At 36.1% G+C, this 23238-nt stretch overlaps 1 long non-coding RNA gene across 3 annotated transcripts in view; it reads left to right on the top strand.

Moving 5' to 3' along the window:
* The window catches only part of LOC133644250 (uncharacterized), an 88589-nt gene that overhangs the window by 60612 nt on the left and 4739 nt on the right, over positions 1-23238 (top strand). For 2 of the 3 annotated variants that reach the window (XR_009824746.1, XR_009824747.1), the window contains one exon: positions 4988-5151. This is a non-coding gene — a long non-coding RNA (uncharacterized LOC133644250). Of the gene's footprint in view, positions 1-4987; positions 5152-9902; positions 10032-23238 lie in introns of those variants that run through there. The other variant, XR_009824748.1, reaches the window with a different exon arrangement.

A 23238-nucleotide genomic window follows, 5' to 3' on the forward strand; every position in this document is an offset into this window, starting at 1 on the left:
TCACCATACCTGGTTGTCCAAATTAGGCATAATAATGTGTTAATTCCACGACTGCATATATCGGTTGATATCGGTATCGGTTGATATCGGTATCGGTAATTAAAGAGTTGGACAATATCGGAATATCGGATATCGGCAAAAAGCCATTATCGGACATCCCTATTCGCCACCTCTTTTTATTTGGACTTTCCCTGTTTACATAACAACAGCTGTTTCTAAAGGAATGGGGGGTATGTAAACAGCTCTTGTTTTCGGTCACTTTAACACAAAAGAAAAAGATGCCTCGGGCTTGGGCTGGTCCTGGATCGAGCTTGGGCAGGTCTTGGATCGCATTAGATAACCCCTCCCGTCTCCTCCCATCGTACACAATGGAATTTTACAGGCCTTTGGCTTGGTGCAACAAAGACAGCCTCTGTCTGCTCGCCGGAAGATTCCGAAAATGGAAACTTTTGTGATGACTTACACATAATTATTCTAACAGAAGTGGTGCTTTACAGAGAGTAAATGGGACAAAGAAAAAGGAGGATTACCTCCAAATTCTTCAGGGCAAGCTAAAATCATCAGCCCGGAGGTTGGGTCTTGGGCGCAGTTGGGTGTTCCAACAGGACAATGACCCCAAACACACCTCAAAAGTGGTAAAGGAATGGCTAAATCAGGCTAGAATGAAGGTTTTAGTATGGCCTTCCCAAAGTCCTGACTTAAACATGTAGACAATGCTGAAGAAACAAGTCCATGTCAGAAAACCAACAAATTTAGCTGAACTGCACCAATTTTGTCAAGAGGGTTTTGTACATGTACACATGTTGGAAATAAATGAGCACCATTACAGACAGTAAATAATAAATAGGTTAGTGTTTTTCATACCCACCATTGTTCTTTGTTGGACTCATTTCACTTGATCAAACCTTTACCCAAATTCCACATTACATAATCACACAAGTGTGCACTTTGTGTTGATATCAGATTGTCAGAATAATTGTATCTTAAGTTATCACAAAACTTTGTGTTTCAATGAGTTCCCGGCGAGCAGACAAAAGCTGTCTTTAATCCTACCAAGCAGAAGGCTTGTAAAACTCCACTGTGTAGGATGGGAAGCAACATGAAGGTGTTCTGTTTCTTTCGTGTATCGTAATCAATTGAAAGATATTGTCTTGACCCAAGAACTACAAAGCGGGGAGGAAGCAGGGCCCGACTCCCCTCAAGGCGACCGCTTCTTTGAACTGTTTTACGACCTTCTCTTTGAACTGTTGTAACCAAAGACGATGGCCGTTTACGACCCCCGTCCCTTAGAAACAGCTGTTGCCATGTAATCAGGGAAAGTCCAAATAAAAGAGGAGGCGTACAATCTTTCGCCAGAGCGTGGTGAGACACTACAAGGGTACAGTGTCCAGGCGCTCTCCTCAATTGAGCCAAATTTAATTCTGTCTCTGTTTAATTCCTTGCTTCTTGTCTCGTTTAATAGATGTCATCAGTGTTGGAACCTGACACAGATGGATACCAGTATCATATCAGAAGTGAAAAGGTATATCAGGACAGCCATATAAGACTGATTCTTTATGTCAATAATAACATATGATATGACACATATTATGTAATGAATGTCAATCAATACAACATTTTTTATAAAGCTTTTGGTTATTTTTACTGCTCCAAATATTTCTTGATATTTATGAATTCTATTTTAGAATACGATCCAAATGTTTTGTGCCGGAAGATGAAAGTGTTGCTCTACATTGACGCCCCACATAAAGTCTGCTCTTTTATTGTCAGTTTCTTTTTCCTTTATTTTTTTTTTTGAAGTTTGATAATGTTTTATGTTGAGTTCTTTTTGAGGGGGCGTGTTACCCACTAGCTGTCCTACTTTGCACACTGACATATTGGATTCAACTACTTTGGCATGCAGCCCTTGCAGGCAATGCATCCTCATCACTCTTTTATAGGTTTGCATTGAGAGTGCATAGATATAGCAGCCTAGATCTGAGTGGAGAAAGCTAGAAGGCACAGAGGTCAGATGGTTTAGTGTTGCACACACGTCAACAATAATATGCACTTTTGTTTTATCAAGCAAAGTGCACTGCATGTTGAGTGGATCAAATATTTAATAAGTGCAATAAATACATTAATAACCTGGTTTGTATATACAGTGCAGGCCACAAGTTTGGACACACTTTCTCATACAATCTTTATTTCCATGACTATTTACATTGTAGATTGTCACATCAAAACTATGAATGAACACATGTGGACTTACGTACTAAAGGTGAAATAACTGAAAACATGTTTTATATTCTAGTTTCTTCAAAGTAGCCACCCTTTGCTCTGATTACTGCTTTGCACACTCTTGGCATTCTCTCCATGAGCTTCAAGAGGTAGTCACCTGAAAAGGTCTTCACTTCACAGGTGTCATATTTGATGCCTTCAGTAACAATCTACAATGTAAATAGTCAGGAAAATAAAGAAAACGCATTGAAATGAGAAGGTGTGTGTGTGTCGTCCCCCTCCCCCCCCCCCCCCCCCCACACACACGTGTAAAGCGACTTTGGGTATTTAGAAAAGCGCTATATAAATCCCAGGTATTATTATTATTATTATATATACACTATCGTTCAAAAGTTTGGGGTCACCCAAACAATTTAGTGGAATAGCCTTCATGTCTAAGAACAAGAATAGACTGTCGAGTTTCAGATGAAAGTTCCCTTTTTCTGGCCATTTTGAGCGTTTAATTGACCCCACAAATGTGATGCTCCAGAAACTCAATCTGCTCAAAGGAGGGTCAGTTTTGTAGCTTCTGTAACGAGCTAAAGTGTTTTCAGATGTGTGAACATGATTGCACAAGGGTTTTCTAATCATCAATTAGCCTTCTGAGCCAATGAGCAAACACATTGTACCATTAGAACACTGGAGTGATAGTTGCTGGAAATGGGCCTCTATACACCTATGTAGATATTGCACCAAAAAGCAGACATTTGCAGCTAGAATAGTCATTTACCACATTAGCAATGTATAGAGTGTATTTCTTTAAAGTTAAGACTAGTTTAAAGTTATCTTCATTGAAAAGTACAGTGCTTTTCCTTCAAAAATAAGGACATTTCAATGTCACCCCAAACTTTTGAACGGTAGTGTGTATATATATATATATATATATATATATGTATATATATATATATATATATATATATATATATGTATATATATATATATATATATATATATATATATATATATATATATTTGTATGTATATATATATATATTTGTATGTATGTATATATATATGTGTGTGTATATATATATATATATATACATATATATATGTATATATATGTGTATATATATATATATATATATATTTGTATGTATGTATATATATATGTGTGTATATATATATATATATATATATATATATATATTTGTATGTATGTATATATATATGTGTGTGTATATATATATATATATATATATATATATATATATATATATATATATATGTATATATATGTATATATATATATATATATATATATATATACATATATATATATATATATATATATATATGTATATATATATATACATATATATATATATATATATATATATATATATATATATGTATATATATATATACATATATATATATATATATATATATGTATATATATATATACATATATATATATATATATATATATATGTGGTAGATCACCTCGACTTGGTCATTTAAAAAGTAGCTTGCCTGCTGAAAAAGTGAGTTAGATCATAGGAGTCTGCATGTGGTCGTCGGCACACAGATTGGTGACCTTTGGAAGACCAAAGCCTCCTCATGGACATGTGGGATGTTGTCAATAAATCAGCTCCCTTTGATGATGACCATTCAATGATCACCTTCATTGATGGTCTTGTGATTGTAGGGGTTCAAGTGTCGCCTTCAAGACACATCTTTTAACATCTATATGCTCCCACTAGGACAAATCATGCAAAATAATAACATTGACCATCATTGCTATGCCGATGACGCCCAAATCTATGTAGCGCTATCACCAAATGACTATCGCCCCATAGATCTTCTGTGCCAGTGCATTGAGCAAGTCAAACACTGGATGTGCCAACATGTCCTACAACTAAATGAAGATAAAACTGAGATAATTGTTTTTGGTGCTAAAAAAGAAAGGTTTAAAGTCATCCAACACCTTCAATCACTGTCCCTGAAAACCTCAAATAAAGCCAGAAATCTTGGGGTTATTTTAGAATCTGATTTACATTTCGACAGTCACATCAAATCAGTAACAAAATCGGCCTACTATCACCTCAAAAATGTAACAAAACTTAGAGGGCTCATGTCAGCTCAAGACTTAGAACAACTTGTACATGCCTTTATCACCAGTAGGCTAGACTATTGTAATGGTCTCCTTGCAGGTCTTCCCAAAAACACTGTCAGGCAGCTACAGCTTGTTCAGAACGCTGCTGCTAGAGTTCTAACAAAGACCAAAAAATGTGAGCACATTATAGCAATTCTTAAATCCTTACATTGGCTCCCTGTACATCAGAGAATTGATTTGAAAATCCTCCTGCTCACATATAAATCACTACATGGTCTAGTATATTACTGATATGCTCCCACTATATAAGCCCTCTAGATCACTAAGATCTTCTGAGACCAATCTGTTAGCGGTTCCCAGAGTAAAGTCAAATGAAGGGAGAGCATCATTCAGTCACTATGCAACAAATAGCTGGAAGAAACTTCCTGAAGATGTCAGACTTTCCCCAACTCTGACTACTTTTAAAACTAGACTGAAGACTTTTATGTTCACCTTAACTTTCAGCTAAATCTTTTAACATTTGACGTCCGCACTGTTTTTATTTTTATTGTCTGCATTTTAATTTTGCTTTTATTTTCTTTCATTTCACTTTGTTGTCTGTGAAGCACTTTGAGTCTGCCTTGTGTATGAAAAGTGCTATACAAATAAAGTTGCCTTGCCAACAATCAGGAAGTAGCAGAAGGACCTAGAAGGTGTCGTTGTGAGGGCAGATGAAGACGTGGAAGCAGGCAGTCAAAGCTGCTTCATCTCCACCGTGAAGTCACACGCTGACATTGTTGGCATCTTTTGGCTCACAAGATCCTCTCCAAGGTCTTCATATCTCAACATCCCAGGTCAGTCTGACTTTGCTTTCTGAAAGAGTTTGTTTTGTAGTGGAATTTCTGACCTTTGAACTATATTTCGTGTCTATTGAGAATGTCTGCTCGTTTCAATTTCTCTTCTGTTCTGAACCATTGAATGGACCAGATGTGGGACGGAGTTAAATATGAGGTCGTGCCGACCAGTCTACAGAATGGTTTGATTGTCTGAGTATGACTAAGAGATTCGAGGTTGTTATGGAACAGACAGGTCGAAGGCAGCAAAACAGTGACGCACGAAGAAACAGATAAAATGGCCAGGAGGCCAGGACTCTAAGAGATTGTTTTTGTTGTGTGTCCTCCGGAGGACGTTTTGTTTGTCTGCAGGGAGACAATAACTCAATCCGACTTGCACTTTTGACTAAGGGTAAATTAACTTTTTTGTACTAAACTCACTTTTGTTGCTGTTTAAGCTTCGGACAAATCACTACAGTTTTTAAAAAAAAGATCACTTTCAAGTCAAAGCCTTGACTTGTCTATGTTTTTTTTTTGTGTTTAGTTGTTATATCTGCTCCTTTCCTCCTTTGCTAGGCACTCACTGCTAGCAGTGCTGATTGACTACACCTGTCGCTGATCACTAATCAGAAGGCTTTATATGCCAGTCTCGCCGTTCAGTGGTTCATGTTTGCATGCATGCTTTCTGTGCATACCTTGTTGCACTGGTTTTTAGTTTTTTTGGCACTCCTTTTTTTTATTCCTCAATATTAAATGCACCGTAAATTCCGAACTACAAGCCACTCCTTTTTTTTCCTACGCTTTGGACCCTGCGGCTTATAAAACACTGAGATTAATTTATTGCCGTAATGTTTTGTGATCAATACTTTCCATTAAACCCAAGCAGAGGACTGGAACGGTGCGCTATTGTTTTTGCTACGGCGCCATCTTTTGGACGAGTTCGCAGTTTTGCGAAAGTAAAAACCGTCCATAACGTTTTTCCTGGTACGGATTCTTCATTCATCACTCCAAGGAACACAATTTGACTAAAACAATTCATACTTACCAAACCCGCCCCAGGTGTGATGTCTGCAGAAGTGTTTTCATGCACATTTGTCCGTGCTATGGTAATTTAAAGAGGCTGGCGTCGTTAGCATTAGATAATATGCTAACACATTTACGTGTGTCTGTGTTAGTGTTATTTTTGTATTGTTTTAGTTCCACAAATTTATCATTGAATTCACCAAAACTTCACCGCGGAGTTATTGATTCTGTTTAGCTGATTGGAGAGCTAGCTTCGATGACTTCTGTTTTGTTTGATCAGCCGTTTTACTGCCGTGTTACAGACACCATTAGGAAACAATTAAGGTATGTAAATAGACATTTACAATATCCGGTGCGGCATATATATAGAAAAAGTTAGTTTTCTTCTCAAATTCGGTCCGGAAAATACAGTAGTTTTACCTGCACGCTGCCTTCCGCATCTCCGCAACAGTGCGGCACCGTAACAGACTGACTGCGAAAAAGAGCTGACAAATGATCAAATAAAAAGACTCGATTTAAGACAAAAAATAGTAAAAAGTAGTGAGATGATCTGTCTGTACAGCTAGTTCATTTTACCCGACAAGACATCCCAAAATAAGATTTGTATACCAAGACATTATCAGGACTTTTAAGGTAGAAATAAGTATTTTATTCTGAAAACAAGCATTATTCAACTTACAATTTTAAATTAAGCATCCTAATGATGTTGTACAATCTTTAAACAACATTTTCTATGCGGGGAAAAAACAAAATATGTTATTTGAATAGTTATTTTCTAATTTTATTAAAATAGAATAGATAAAATATAATTATTCATGCTAAAATTAAGACTGGGGTTGTATGGCATACCGGTACTAGTATAGTATCATGGTACTAATGAATCCAAAACAGTACTATACTCTGTTTGAAAAGTACCGGTTTTCGGGCATGACGTTATGTCGTGACATTGCTGCTTTTACGAGCAGAGGAGCATGTTCGGCAGTGCACACACACAGAGTAGACACAAGCAGACACAGTGTGTAGACAGAAAAGGGAGAATGGACGCATTTTGGTGTAAAAAGTGACGATAAAGGTGAAGTTATAACACTGAAACACCCTCAGGAAGAGCTGCTTTAAGACATGGCTAGCTAGCTAGCGGCTAACATCCATCCACAGTGTTTTAGCTACTTCTAAATCACTAATCCTTGTCTCCATGGTGACAAATAAAGTAAGTTTCTTACAAGTGTTATTATCACTGGAGGACAAGGAATAGCTAAACATGCTTCACTACACACCGTAGGAGGATACAATAGCTCACCGGCGTCACAATGTAAACAAATGCCATGGGTGGATCTACACCTGACATCCACTGTAATGATACCAAGTACAAGAGCGTATCTAGTCGATTCTTCTATGATTACATCGATATTTTTTAGCATCACAAAATATGTTTTCATTTTTTTAAATTCATATTATGTTTATAAAGTCAGTAAATGCGTCCCTGGACAAATGAGGACTTTGAATATGACCAATGTATGATCCTGTAACTACTTGGTATCGGATCCATACTTAAATGTGTGGTATCATCCAAAACTAATGTAAAATATCAAAGAAGAGCAGAATAAGTGATTATTACATTTTAACAGAAGTGTAGATAGAACATGTTAAAAGAGAAAATAAGCAGATATTAACAGTAAATGAACAAGTAGATTAATAATCAATTTTTACAGTTTGTCCCTCATAAAGTGTACAAAATAATAGGTGTATAAATGACACAATATGTTACTGCATATGTCAGCGGACTAATTAGGAGTCTTTGTTTGTTTACTTATTACTAAAAGACAAGTTGTCTAGTATGTTCACTATTTTATTTAAGGACTAAATGACAATAATAAACATATGTTTCATGTACACCAGGGGTCACCAACCTTTTTGAAACCAAGAGCTACTTCCTGGGTACTGATTAATGCGAAGGGCTACCAGTTTGATACACACTTAAATAAATTGCCAGAAATAGCCAATTTGCTCAATTTACCTTTAACTCTATGTTATTATTAATATTTAATGATATTTACACTCAATTGAACGGTTTAAAAGAGGAGAAAACACGAAAAAAAATGACAATTAAATTTTGAAACATAGTTTATCTTCAATTTCGACTCTTTAAAATTCAAAATTCAACCGAAAAAAAGGAGAGAAAAACTAGCTACGGTAATTCAAATCTTTTTGAAAAAATTAAAAAAAGAATTTATGGATTGTCATTAGTAATTTTTCCTGATTAAGATTAATTTTAGGATTTTGATGACATGTTTTAAATAGGTTAAAATCCAATCTACACTTTGTTAGAATATATAACAAATTGGACCAAGCTATATTTCTAACAAAGACAAATCATTATTTCTTCTAGATTTTCCAGAACAAAAATTTTAAAAGAAATTCAAAAGACTTTGAAATAAGATTTAAATTTGATTCTACAGATTTTCTAGATTTGCCAGAATATTTTTTTTGAATTTTAATCATAATAAGTTTAAAGAAATATTTCACAAATATTCTTCTTCGAAAAAACAGAAGCTAAAATGAAGAATTAAATTAAAATGTATTTATTATTCTTTACAATAAAAAAAATAAATTTACTTGAACATTGATTTAAATTGTCAGGAAAGAAGAGGAAGGAATTTAAAAGGTAAAAAGGTATATGTGTTTAAAAATCCTAAAATCATTTTTAAGGTTGTATTTTTTCTCTAAAATTGTCTTTCTGAAAGTTATAAGAAGCAAAGTAAAAAAAAATATGAATTTATTTAAACAAGTGAAGACCAAGTCTTTAAAATATTTTCTTGGATTTTCAAATTCTATTTGAGTTTTGTCTCTCTTAGAATTAAAAATGTCGGGCAAAGCGAGACCAGCTTGCTAGTAAATAAATACAATTTAAAAAATAGAGGCAGCTCACTGGTAAGTGCTGCTATTTGAGCTATTTTTAGAACAGGCCAGCGGGCTACTCATCTGGTCCTTACGGGCTACCTGGTGCCCGCGGGCACCGCGTTGGTGACCCCTGATGTACACTAACATTTTTTGTTCAAATAAAGACAATAATGACATTTTTTGCGGTCCCCTTTATTTAGAAAAATATCGAAAAGTATCTATATAAATACTCTTTGGTATTGGTACTAAAATATTGGTATCGTGACAACCCTACTATCTACTATTAACAACATAAATATTTGTATTTAAACAGGCATGACTCTTTAAATAGGTATGACTATTTAAAGAGGGAGCAGGGAGGTCAAGAGCAGACATGTTGGGATCAAAAAGGCTGGTGACCACTGCTCTATGTTAATAAAACGGCGACTTCTTTGCAGCCACAGACGGAAAAAAAACCCATTTAACCGTGGTCTTACTCCATCTGTGCGGGTGGCAAGTGCCTTCAGCCAAAAGGTTATACATTCAAGACTTGACGTTTCTGTGGCAACCGGGGAGGCGTTTAATGTTTTCCATGCAAGTCGCTCTTTAATCTTGCAGCCTCAAGTCTACAGCCAGAACCACTAGGAAGCCTTCTCATTTTTAATATCTGCTGCGAGATGTTTGCACTCCCTCTTGTCAAGTGTCAATTGCTCTTCAATTGCTAAAAAATGGTTTTGAATAATAGTTGATTTTTGATACCATGAATTTGCAAATTGTAGGGTTGTACGGTATATCGGTACTAGTATAGTATAGCGGTACTAATGCACCAAAAAACTGTACTATACTCTGTTGCCATATTATTCTTTTTACAGGCATGATGGCGCGTGGTGACATTGCTGGTTTTTGGAGCAGAGGAGCATGTTCGGCAGCGCACACACACAGAGTACTTACAAGCAGACACAGTGTGCAGACAGAAAAGGGAGAATGGACGCATTTTGGTGTAAAAAGTAAAGATAAAGGTGAAGTTATAACACTGAAACACCCTCAGGAAGAGATGCTTTAAAACAAATAAAGTATGTTTCTTACAAGTATCATTATCACTGGAGGACGAGGAATAGCTAAACATGCTTCACTACACACCGTAGGAGGATACAATAGCTCACCGGCGTCACAATGTAAACAAACGCCATAGGTGGATCTACACCTGACATCCGCCGTAATGATACCAAGTACAGGAGCGAATCTAGTCGATACTACTACTTTCTTTTTTTCCTATCTTGTTCTTCTTTTATGTCACAGTGGTCAGGTGACCCTTCTGAAGAAGACTGCAGATGACAGTCCAAACATGTCAGGTTCAAACACTGATGACATCTATTAAACAGACAAGAAGCAAGGAATCAGGCAGAGACAGAGTTAAATTTTACTCATGAGGAGAGACGTATTGGGCTGTACACTCAGTTACAGTTCCAAACTACGCTCTGAGGCACAGCCCACGTGCTCCTCTATTTATTCGGGAGGTCCCTGGTTACATCACTGAGGCTGCTGCTGAAGGAAGGGGGCGGGGGGGTCATTTCAGCAGCCCCAGTTAGACACAATATATGATTATTCAGAAATGGAAATGTGCTGACACTCGTGATATCGCCCTGTCTCTGCTCTGTCTGCGTCACGGTACTCGATGTTCTGTACACAAACACTGATAAGAGACGACTGCAATCCAAGATTGAAAGTTGTCCCTTTGCACGGATAGAAAAGTACAACTTCAGCACGATTGATAATAACTATAGCAACGGCCTTTAAGCGTAAGAGTTGGGTGATAACTTACACGTAATTATTCTAACAGAGTAGTCGCCAGAAAAAAGGGTGGAAATAGAGCTTTGGAAGAGCAGGAATTCTGGAACTTGGAAAAGAGGTAGTTTAAAGGCCTACTGAAAGCCACTACTAGCGACCACGCAGTCTGATAGTTTATATATCAATGATGAAATCTTAACATTGCAACACATGCCAATACGGCCGGGTTAACTTATAAAGTGACATTTTAAATTTCCCGCTAAACTTCCGGTTGAAAAACTCCTTTGGATGATGACGTATGCGCGTGACGTAGCCAGTAAAACAGGAGTATCGGTACGCCATTGAAAACAATACAAATTAGCTCTGTTTTCATCGCATAATTCCACAGTATTCTGGACATCTGTGTTGGTGAATCTGTTGCAATTTGTTTAATGAACAATGAAAACTGCAAAGAAGAAAGTTGTAGGTGGGATCGGTGTATTAGTGGCTGGCTGTAGCAACACAACAAGGAGGACTTACTTGGATAGCAGACGCGCTATCCGCCGCTAGCCGCCGCTAGCCGCCGACCGCATCTGTGATCGGGTGAAGTCCTTCGTCGCGCCGTCGATCGCTGGAACGCAGGTGAGCACGGGTGTTGATGAGCAGATGAGGGCTGGCTGGCGTAGGTGGAGCGCTAATGTTTTTATCATAGCTCTGTGAGGTCCGGTTGCTAAGTTAGCTTCAGTTTCGTTAGCAACAGCATTGTTAAGCTTTGCCAGGCTGAGAATTATTAACCGTGTAGTTACATGTCCATGGTTTAATAGTATTGTTGATCTTCTGTCTATCCTTCCAGTCAGGGGTTTATTTATTTTGTTTCTATCTGCATTTGAGCCCGATGCTATCACGTTAGCCCAGTAGCTAAAGAGCTTCGCCGATGTATTGTCGTGGAGATAAAAGTCACTGTGAATGTCCATTTCGTGTTCTCGACTCTCATTTTCAAGAGGATATAGTATCCCAGGTGGTTTAAAATACAAATCCGTGATCCACAATAGAAAAAGGAGAGAGTGTGGAATCCAATGAGCCAGCTTGTACCTAAGTTACGGTCAGAGCGAAAAAAGATACGTCCTGCACTGCATTGTAGTCCGTCACTCTAACGTTCCTCATCCACGAATCTTTCATCCTCGCTCAAATTAATGGGGTAATCGTCGCTTTCTCGGTCCGAATCGCTCTAGCTGCGTTGAAAACAATAGGAAAATATGAGGAGGTGAACAACTGACTACGTCACGCTACTTCCGGTACAGGCAAGGCTTTTTTTTATCAGAGACCAAAACTTGCGAACTTTATCGTCGTTGTTCTCTACTAAATCCTTTCAGCAAAAATATGGCAATATCGCGAAATGATCAAGTATGACACATAGAATGGATCTGATATGCCCGTTTAAATAAAAAAAAAATTATTTCAGTAGGCCTTTAAATTTCCAGGATGGAATAACTTGAATAGGTTGAAAAATGTGGAAATAGTGGAAGTTTGAAAAATGGCCAATTAATTTTGAATGGGACAAATGTCCCGGAAAGCCGGGAATTCTGGGAAATCTGGGAATTTTTGGAATTCGTCATGGTTGAAAGCCCGCGATTCCCGAATAGGCTGAACAGTTTGAAGTCGGAACGTTTTGAATGGGGTGAAAAATGTGGAAGGTAGAGCGCGCCAAAATCTGGAGAAGAAGAAGTTGAATAAATAGATTAATTTTGGTTCTGTAACAGCTTCTTCCCTCAGGCCGTAAGACTCTTGAACGCATCATAATAGTCTCCTCAATTACCCCCAAAATGGATTAACTCGCTGGAATAAAAAAGACAATATAACATACACTACCGTTCAAAAGTTTGGGGTCACATTGAAATGTCCTTATTTTTGAAGGAAAAGCACTGTACTTTTCAATGAAGATAACTTTAAACTAGGGATGTCCGATAATGGCTTTTTGCCGATATCCGATATGCCGATATTGTCCAACTCTTTAATTACCGATACCGATATCAACCGATACCGATATCAACCGATACATACAGTCGTGGAATTAACACATTATTATGCCTAATTTGGACAACCAGGTATGGTGAAGATAAGGTACTTTTTAAAAAAATTAGTAAAATAAGATAAATAAATTAAAAAAAAATTCTTGAATAAAAAAGAAAGTACAACAATATAAAAACAGTTACATAGAAACTAGTAATGAATGAAAATTAACTGTTAAAGGTTAGTACTATTAGTGGAGCAGCAGCACGCACAATCATGTGTGCTTACGGACTGTATCCCTTGCAGACTGTATTGATATATATTGATATATAATGTAGGAAGCAGAATATTAATAACAGAAAGAAACAACCCTTTTGTGGGAATGAGTGTAAATGGGGGAGGGAGGTTTTTTGGGTTGGTGCACTAATTGTAACTGTATCTTGTGTTTTTTATGTGGATTTAATTAAAAAAAATAAATTAAATAAAAAATAAAAAAACAACGATACTGAAAATAAAAAAAACGAAACCGATAATTTCCGATATTACATTTTAACGCATTTATCGGCCGATAATATCGGCAGACCAATATTATCGGACATCTCTACTTTAAACTAGTCTTAACTTTAAAGAAATACACTCTATACATTGCTAATGTGCTAAATGACTATTCTAGCTGCAAATGTCTGCTTTTTGGTGCAATATCTACATAGGTGTATAGAGGCCCATTTCCAGCAACTATCACTCCAGTGTTCTAATGGTACAATGTGTTTGCTCATTGGCTCAGAAGGCTAATTGATGATTAGAAAATCCTTGTGCAATCATGTTCACACATCTGAAAACACTTTAGCTCGTTACAGAAGCTACAAAACGGACCTTCCTTTGAGCAGATTGAGTTTCTGGAGCATCACATTTGTGGGGTCAATTAAACGCTCAAAATGGCCAGAAAAAGAGAACTTTCATCGGAAACTCGACAGTCTATTCTTGTTCTTAGAAATGAAGGCTATTCCACTAAATTGTTTGGGTGACCCCAAACTTTTGAACGGTAGTGTACATCCATAAACGTGGACGCATGTGGAAAAAGTGCAATATATTTATCTGTACAGTAAACTATTTATTTATTTATATATGCACCTTATTGCTTTTTTATCCTGCACTACCATGAGCTAATGTAACGAAATGTCGTTCTTATCTGTACTGTAAAGTTCAAATTTGAATGACACTAAAAAGGAAGTCTAAGTCTAAGTGTGAATGTTTCGGAGCATTCACACAATTAGCATCAAGCTAGCGCATTTTTGAAAAAATGGAGCCTTACTTTACGTTAGGCTGACCATATTTTTTTAAATAAAGCATTTTTTCTCCTCTGTTGACAGCAGTGTTGGCGCTACGAATTTTCTAAATGGGGTCCCAGGGACCCCATCAAGTCATAAAAATGGGGTCCCACAGTAAATTTTTGGGGTCCCACTTTTTTGTAAGCATTTTGAAAACAAATGACAAATGTATGCATTATCCTGTTATATCTCACATTCTATGTTGTGTTTTGGAAAAAGGTTGTCATAAACGTTACTTCATTCATTAAAAAAGATAATACAAAAGAAAACAAATGTGTATACATATGTAAATGTATTCAGTTATAAACATTCATTCACTTTCTTCTTTCCTTCATGGATCTAAACCAGGGGTCACCAACGCGGTGCCCGCGGGCACCAGGTAGCCCGTAAGGACCAGATGAGTAGCCCGCTGGCCTGTTCTAAAAATAGCTCAAATAGCAGCACTTACCAGTGAGCTGCCTCTATTTTTTAAATGTTATTTATTTACTAGCAAGCAGGCCTCGCTTTGCTCGACATTTTTAATTCTAAGAGAGACAAAACTCAAATAGAATTTGAAAATCCAAGAAAATATTTTAAAGACTTGGTCTTCACTTGTTTAAATAAATTCATTAATTTTTTTACTTTGCTTCTAATAACTTTCAGAAAGACAATTTTAGAGAAAAAAATACAACCTTAAAAATGATTTAAGGATTTTTAAACACATATACCTTTTTACCTTTTAAATTCCTTCCTCTTCTTTCCTGACAATTTAAATCAATGTTCAAGTAAATTTATTTTTTTATTGTAAAGAATAATAAATATATTTTAATTTAATTCTTCATTTTAGTTTCTGTTTTTTCGACGAAGAATATTTGTGAAATATTTTTCAAAAAGATTCGAATAAGCTAGTTTTTCTCTTTTTTTCTTTCTTTTTTTTTCGGTTGAATTTTGAATTTTAAAGAGTCGAAATTGAAGATAAACTATGTTTCAAAATGTAATTGTCATTTTTTTTTTTAAACCATTCAATTAAGTGTAAATATCATTAATTATTAATAATAACATAGAGTTAAAGGTAAATTGAGCAAATTGGCTATTTCTGGCAATTTATTGAAGTGTGTATCAAACTGGTAGCCCTTCGCATTAATCACTACCCAAGAAGTAGCTCTTGCTTTCAAAAAGGTTGGTGACCCCTGATCTAAACTTTACCGCTGCTGCTAGTTTTTTCTATGTTTTTATTTAATAAGTTGTAGGTGTATTTATTTCAGTATAAAAGTGTAAAAAGTGTTTTGCTTGGGTCATGAAATGATGATAATGGTGTGCCAGGGCATACATACATTTTATATTTAACGCTTAAATCTCGAGTCTACATCAACCACGGATCTATTCCTCATTTCAAAATGTTTTAGTTTTTTTTATGTTGATTTTTTTGTTTGTTTTTTTTCCCGCCCTTTTTTGTCAAACAAAACTATGTTTTTTATGGCAAACACACAAAATATGCAAAATCTTCCACCAAAAACATTTTTCAAAGTGGAATATTTGATGTGAAGTAATCGGAACCTTGGATAGGTCAATAATTCGTAATAACATAACAATGACCGTTTGAAAGAAAAAAAAAACAGCTTTGTTTTATTAGTCAACATTGCAACTTTTTCTAAATTACATTTCACCTTTAAGCTTTTTTTTTTCACTTTTGTTATGTTTTTGTTTATTTTAATAGTATTTTTAGAATGTGCCGTGGGCCTTTAAAACATTAGCTGTGGGCCGCAAATGGTAAAAAAAAATTAAAAAACATTTATAATCTGCGTCCTTTCTGATTTCAATGCGTTAAAAAGACACAAAAAGTGTGTTAACGCCAACACTGCTTGACAGTATAACAAAATAAGTCACACTTATATTCTGTAACATTCACAGTTTTGGAAAAAAAAGTGCAGAGGTAGAAATATTCAAAATAACCTCTTGTATATAATGTAAACATAAATAATGCCACAAAACAAGTTAATTAAATTCAAACAAAAAACAGCAGACGAGCTCTCGCCCTGCACAGCTGTTTTGTGCTTTGTAGTGTGGATATGTGCTTGTAGATCGTTTTCCCCTTTATTTGCCACAGATACATACGTTGCTGCTTTGCACACAGTGCATTCTGCTTCCCATGTGTCACGGCCAGGACGAAAACACGAATACTTTTCCCGCAAATCATCCGTGAAGTTGCATTTACGTTTCAGCATTTCTTGTTCTCATGTCTCTCTCCACTCACTAGCTCTCTCGCTCTCTGTCTCTGCCCCTCCCTCACCAATGTTGCTACGTGCAAACATAAATAATGCCTCAAAACAAGTTAATTAAATTCAAACAAAAAACAGCAGACGAGCTCTCGCCCTGCACAGCTGTTTTGTGCTTTGTAGTGTGGATATGTGCTTGTAGATCGTTTTCCCCTTTATTTGCCACAGATACATACGTTGCTGCTTTGCACACAGTGCATTCTGCTTCCCATGTGTCACGGCCAGGACGAAAACACGAATACTTTTCCCGCAAATCATCCGTGAAGTTGCATTTACGTTTCCGCATTTCTTGTTCTCATGTCTCTCTCCACTCACTAGCTCTCTCGCTCTCTGTCTCTGCCCCTCCCTCACCAATGTTGCTACGTGCAAACATAAATAATGCCTCAAAACAAGTTAATTAAATTCAAACAAAAAACAGCGGACGAGCTCTCGCCCTGCACAGCTGTTTTGTGCTTTGTAGTGTGGATATGTGCTTGTAGATCGTTTTCCCCTTTATTTGCCACAGATACATACGTTGCTGCTTTGCACACAGTGCATTCTGCTTCCCATGTGTCACGGCCAGGACGAAAACACGAATACTTTTCCCACAAATCATCCGTGAAGTTGCATTTACGTTTCAGCATTTCTTGTTCTCATGTCTCTCTCCACTCACTAGCTCTCTCGCTCCGTGTCTCTGCCCCTCCCTCACCAATGTTGCTACGTGCGCGCACCTTCAGTTTTTTTTTTTTAACCCCTTCTTAACTTAACCCTGGACGTACGTTGAAAATACACGCAACCCTAATTAAAAATGCCGGACATTTGAGGCATTTAAGAAACCCCGCCCGGACACCCCCGCAAAAGAGGACATGTCCGGAGCGTTTTTTTACCAAGCGTACTTGCTTTGTTGCTGTTGAAAATAGCAACTTTACCGCCAGGGAGTCGAGCAGAGTCCGCCCTGACTGACTGGTTGTTTGGAACCGGACGTGGCAAGCGTGCAACCGGACGTGACGTCACGCGAAACAAAGACGTAGAAAAGCGGCGCCGTTTGATCTTACGTGACCGACAGAGTTCGGTACCCCGTCCCGAAGTGAGGCACTGAAATGTATCGGGGATTGCCTCCACGCAGGCGAGTGTTGGACGGCCCCGCCGTGGCGCCGTAGAAGCCTGCTGTGACGCTAACAGCTGTAAATCCACACGCTGGAAAAGAGACACTTTATCCGCCACGCGGCGCTTTAATTTAAGACGGCGTGTGAGCGCGCACAGCTTGATTGCCGTGATTTACCGGCTCCACCTGACAGATGAATGCACCTCGCCTGGAGGCAGGATTAGCCACGGCCTTCTCATCTCTTAAGGCTGGTTAACCGTTTAACCGCCGAGCCCGCCAGGCTCGCCGATAAAGTAGGCCACCTCGCCGGTCGCCCCCCCGGGGAGGGAGCCGCCGTGCGTGGTGCTGAACCGGAAAAGAAAGAAAAAAAACATCATGTGCTTTGATAGCAAACTGTTTGAAGAAATGTCGCTTTCAATTTGTAACCCTGTGCTCCCGGGGGAGTACTGCAAAAACCGAGCCGCATTGAATGCATCCGTCAGAACCAGACAAGCGGTCCTGTATTTACCAGGGATGGGAAGGTGGACTTCTTTTTACGCGTCTTGTGAAGCGTCCCGAATTTGCCAGAATTTTACTGTAAAAATAAAAGTAGTACATTTGTTTCATTTTACAGTAATACACTGTAAAACCAAGGGCTATAGATTTCACGGAAAAAAAAACCTTAGAGCTCAGTTGCCAGAATTTTACCGTAAAAATTAAGTTCTTACAATTTGTTTACCTTTTTTTTACCAGCAATGCATTGTAAAAAAAAAACTCAAACCTCAAATTTTACGTTACAAAAAACTCCGCTCAGTTGGCAGAATTTTACCGTTTAGTCATTTTACAGTAATGCACTGTAAAAAAAAACCCAAAAAAAACCTCGTTGATTTTACGCTACAAACTTTTGCTGTACAGTTTTTATAATTTTACAGTAATGCACTGTAAAAACCAAACACGCAGATTTTCATTAAAAACCTGTCAGCTCAGTTGCCAGAATTTTACTGTATAGTTTTTTTTCATTTCACAGTAATGCACTGTAAAAACTACAACCATAAATTTTACGTAATAAAAAAAAAAGGCAGCTCAGTCGCCAGAATTTTACCGTAAAAATTCAGTTGGTACAATTTGTTTAAGTTTACAGTAATGCACTGTAAAAAAACACAAACTGTAGATTTTACATTTAAAAAAGCTCAGCTCAGTTGCCAGAATTTTACTGTAAAAATAAAAGTAGTACATTTGTTTCATTTTACAGTAATACACTGTAAAACCAAGGACTATAGATTTTACGGAAAAAAAAACCTGTGAGCTCAGTTGCCAGAATTTTACCGTAAAAATTAAGTTCTTACAATTTGTTTACCTTTTTTTTTTACCAGCAATGCATTGTAAAAAAAAAACTCAAACCTCAAATTTTACGTTACAAAAAACTCAGCTCAGTTGGCAGAATTTTACCGTTTAGTCTTTTTACAGTAATGCACTGTAAAAAAAAAAAAAAAAAAAACCACATTGATTTTACGTTACAAACTTTTGCTGTACATTTTTTATAATTTTACAGTAATGCACTGTAAAAACCAAACACGCAGATTTTATGTTACAAAAAACAAAACAAAAACGTTGATTTTACGTTGCAAAAAATAATTTTACCGTATAGTTTTTTTTCATTTTACAGTAATGCACTGTAAAAAAACAAACAAAAAAAACACGTTGATTTTACGTTACAAACTTTTGCTGTACAGTTTTTTTCCTTTTACAGTAATGCACTGTAAAAACCAAACACGCAGATTTTGTTACAAAAAAAAAACAAAACATTGATTTTACGTTACAAAAAATAATTTTACCGTATAGTTTTTTTTCATTTTACAGTAATGCACTGTAAAAAAACAAACAAAAAAAACACCTTGATTTTACGTTACAAACTTTTGCTGTACAGTTTTTTTCATTTTACAGTAATGCACTGTAAAAAAAATAAAAAAAATAAAAAACACGTTGATTTTACGTTACAAACTTAATAAAAAAAAAAAAAGGCAGCTCAGTCGCCAGAATTTTACCGTAAAAATAACAGTGGTACTGTTTTTTAAAATGTTACAGTAATGCACTGTAAAAAACAACAACCGTAAACTGTACAGTTTACGTAAAAAAAAACCTCAGCTTGGTTGCCAGAATTTTACCGTATAGTTTTTTTTTTCGCTTTACAGTAATGCACTGTAAAAAAAAAAACACGTTGATTTTACGTTACAAACTTTTGCTGTACAGTTTTTTTCATTTTACAGTAATGCACTGTAAAAACCAAACACGCAGATTTTACGTTACAAACCTGTCAGCTCAGTTGCCAGAATTTTACCGTATAGTTTTTTTTCATTTCACAGTAATGCACTGTAAAAACTGCAACCATAGATTTTACGTAATAAAAAAAAAAAAAGCAGCTCAGTCGCCAGAATTTTACCGTAAAATAACAGTTGTACTGTTTTTTAAAATGTTACAGTAATGCACTGTAAAAAAAAAAAACTACAAGCATAGAAAAACAACAGTGGTGCAGTTTTTTTTGGCATTTTTAAGAAAAATACACAAACTTCCCTTAAAACTTCCTGTTTCAGTTACTTGTACACAAAACTCTCCAAATAAGGAGTAAAAGACTCACTATTTGGAGGATTTGACACCTAGTGTAACTTCCATTTTGCATCATTAAATGTCGTTTCACACGCTTTTTTTCCTCTTTGTTGTTGTCTTCTTTTCCAGAACAAAGCGACGGCGTCCGAGCTGTCGATGCAGTTGAACTTGTGTCGTCGAGTCACACAACAACAACTTTGTGTGCGTTTGCCCCGTAAGACCGCGCCGTGTTTTCTCAAGCGTGCTTTTCCCCTCATAAAAAGTGGGAAAACACGATGTGATGAAAGTATTTTGCCGCCCGGAGGACGCCATGTGCCGTCTCCGCGCACACACATTAGGGCGCGCGGCTGAGATGGTGGTCTAATTCAAGTTGGCAGTTGCGAGTGCGGATGAGAGCGAGGAGTAATCAAGGAGACAGACGAGCGAGCGGCAGAGAGGGCAAACCATAAAACATGAAAGTGGAGGGAGGAAGAAATGCGAGCTGACAAGAGACGGCGGACAGAATTAGAGGCGGCAAAAAAAGCAAAACTGCGGCGCGTTTGTTAGTTTAAAGGTGACGCAACGGGCCACTTGATTAGGTACACCTCTCTGCTGGTTGGAACAAAATGTCCCAGTATATGACTGAGAACTTTATCACCATACAAGTGTTTTGTATCGGTCAATATCCATATTTATTGGGGTTTTTTTTATGGCCTATGGAACAGGTGTCAAGCTCAAGGCCCAGGGGCCACTTTTGGCCTGCCACTTCATTTTATGTGGCCCTTTTGTTACAGAAAAAACATACTGCATACATGTATATATATATATATATATATATATATATATATATATATATATATATATATATATATATATATATATATATATATATATATATATATATATATATATATATATTAGGGATGTCCGATAATGGCTTTTTGCCGATATCCGATATTCCGATATTGTCCAACTCTTTAATTACCGATACCGATATCAACCGATACCGATATCAACCGATATATGCAGTCGTGGAATTAACACATTATTATGCCTAATTTGGACAACCAGGTATGGTGAAGATAAGGTACTTTTTAAAAAAATTTGTAAAATAAGATAAATAAATTAAAAACATTTTTTAGAATAAAAAAGAAAGTACAACAATATAAAAACAGTTACATAGAAACTAGTAATGAATGAAAATTAGTAAAATGAAGTGTTAAAGGTTAGTACTATTAGTGGAGCAGCAGCACGCACAATCATGTGTGCTTACGGACTGTATCCCTTGCAGACTGTATTGATATATATTGATATATAATGTAGGAAGCAGAATATTAATAACAGAAAGAAACAACCCTTTTGTGTGAATGAGTGTGAATGAGGGAGGTTTTTTGGGTTGGTGCACTAATTGTAAGTGTATCTTGTGTTTTTTATGTTGATTTAATTAAAAAAAACGATACAGATCATAAAAAAACCAATACCGATTATTTCCGATATTACATTTTAACGCATATATCGGCCAATAATATCGGCAGGCCGATATTATCGGACATCTCTAATATATATGTATATATATATATTAGGGATGTCCGATAATGGCTTCATGCCGATATTGTCCAACTCTTTAATTACCGATACCGATATCAACTGATACCGATATCAACCGATATATACAGTCGTGGAATTAACACATTATTATGCCTAATTTGGACAACCAGGTATGGTGAAGATAAGGTACTTTTTAAAAAAAATGAATCAAATAAAATAAGATGAATAAATTAAAAACATTTTCTTGAATAAAAAAGAAAGTACAACAATATAAAAACAGTTACATAGAAACTAGTAATGAATGAAAATTAGTAAAATTAGCTGTTAAAGGTTAGTACTATTAGTGGAGCAGCAGCACGCACAATCATGTGTGCTTACGGACTGTATCCCTTGCAGACTGTATTGATATATATTGATATATAATGTAGGAAGCAGAATATTAATAACAGAAAGAAACAACCCTTTTGTGTGAATGAGTGTGAATGGGGGAGGGAGGTTTTTTGGCTTGGTGCACTAATTGTAAGTGTATCTTGTGTTTTTTTATGTGGATTTAATTTAAAAAAAACAAAACAAAAAAAAAACGATACTGATAATTAAAAAAAAAACGATACCAATAATTTCCGATATTACATTTTAACGCATTTATCGGCAGACCGATATTATCGGACATCTCTAATATATATATATATATTAGGGCTGGGAATCTTTGGGTGTCCCACGATTCGATTCAAAATCGATTCTTGGGGTCACGATTCGATTCGGAATCGATTTTTTTTTTTCAATTCAACACGATTCTCGATTCAAAAACGATTTTTATTTTTATTTTTTTTATTTTTATTTTTATTTTATTTTTTATTTTTTTTAATGAAAACAATACACAACAATACCATAATAATGCAATACAATTTCAAAACAAAACCCGAGCCAGCAACATTCAGAAGTGCAATAAACAGAGCAATTGAGAGGAGACACAAACACCACACAGAACAAAACAAAAGTAGTGAAACAAAAATGAATATTATCAACAACAGTATCAATATTAGTTACAATTTCAACATAGCAGTGATTAAAAATCCCTCATTGATATTATCATTACAAACATTAATACAAAAAATGAACAATAGTGTCAGAGTGGCTTACACTTGCATCGCATCTCATAAACTAAATGTGTAATGATAATGTCAATGAGGGATTTTTAATCACTGCTATGTTGAAATTGTAACTAATATTGATACTGTTGTTGATAATATTCATTTTTGTTTCACTACTTTTGTTTTGTTCTGTGTGGTGTTTGTGTCTCCTCTCAATTGCTGTTTATTGCACTTCTGAGTCTTGCTGGGTCGGGTTTGCTTTTGGAATTGGATTGCATTGTTATGGTATTGCTGTGTATTGTTTTGTTGGATTGATTAATTTAAAAAAAAAAAAAATAAAAAAAAAAAAAATAAATAGATTTTTTAAAATGAGAATCGATTCTGAATCGCAAAACGTGAAAATCGCGATTCAAATTCGAATCGATTTTTTCCCACACCCCTAATATATATATATACTGTATATATATATATATATATATATATATATACACACTACCGTTCAAAAGTTTGGGGTCACCCAAACAATTTAGTGGAATAGCCTTCATGTCTAAGAACAAGAATAG

The sequence above is a fragment of the Entelurus aequoreus genome, linkage group LG27 (assembly GCF_033978785.1).
Source record: "Entelurus aequoreus isolate RoL-2023_Sb linkage group LG27, RoL_Eaeq_v1.1, whole genome shotgun sequence".
In the NCBI taxonomy this organism is placed as follows: Eukaryota; Metazoa; Chordata; class Actinopteri; order Syngnathiformes; family Syngnathidae; genus Entelurus; species Entelurus aequoreus.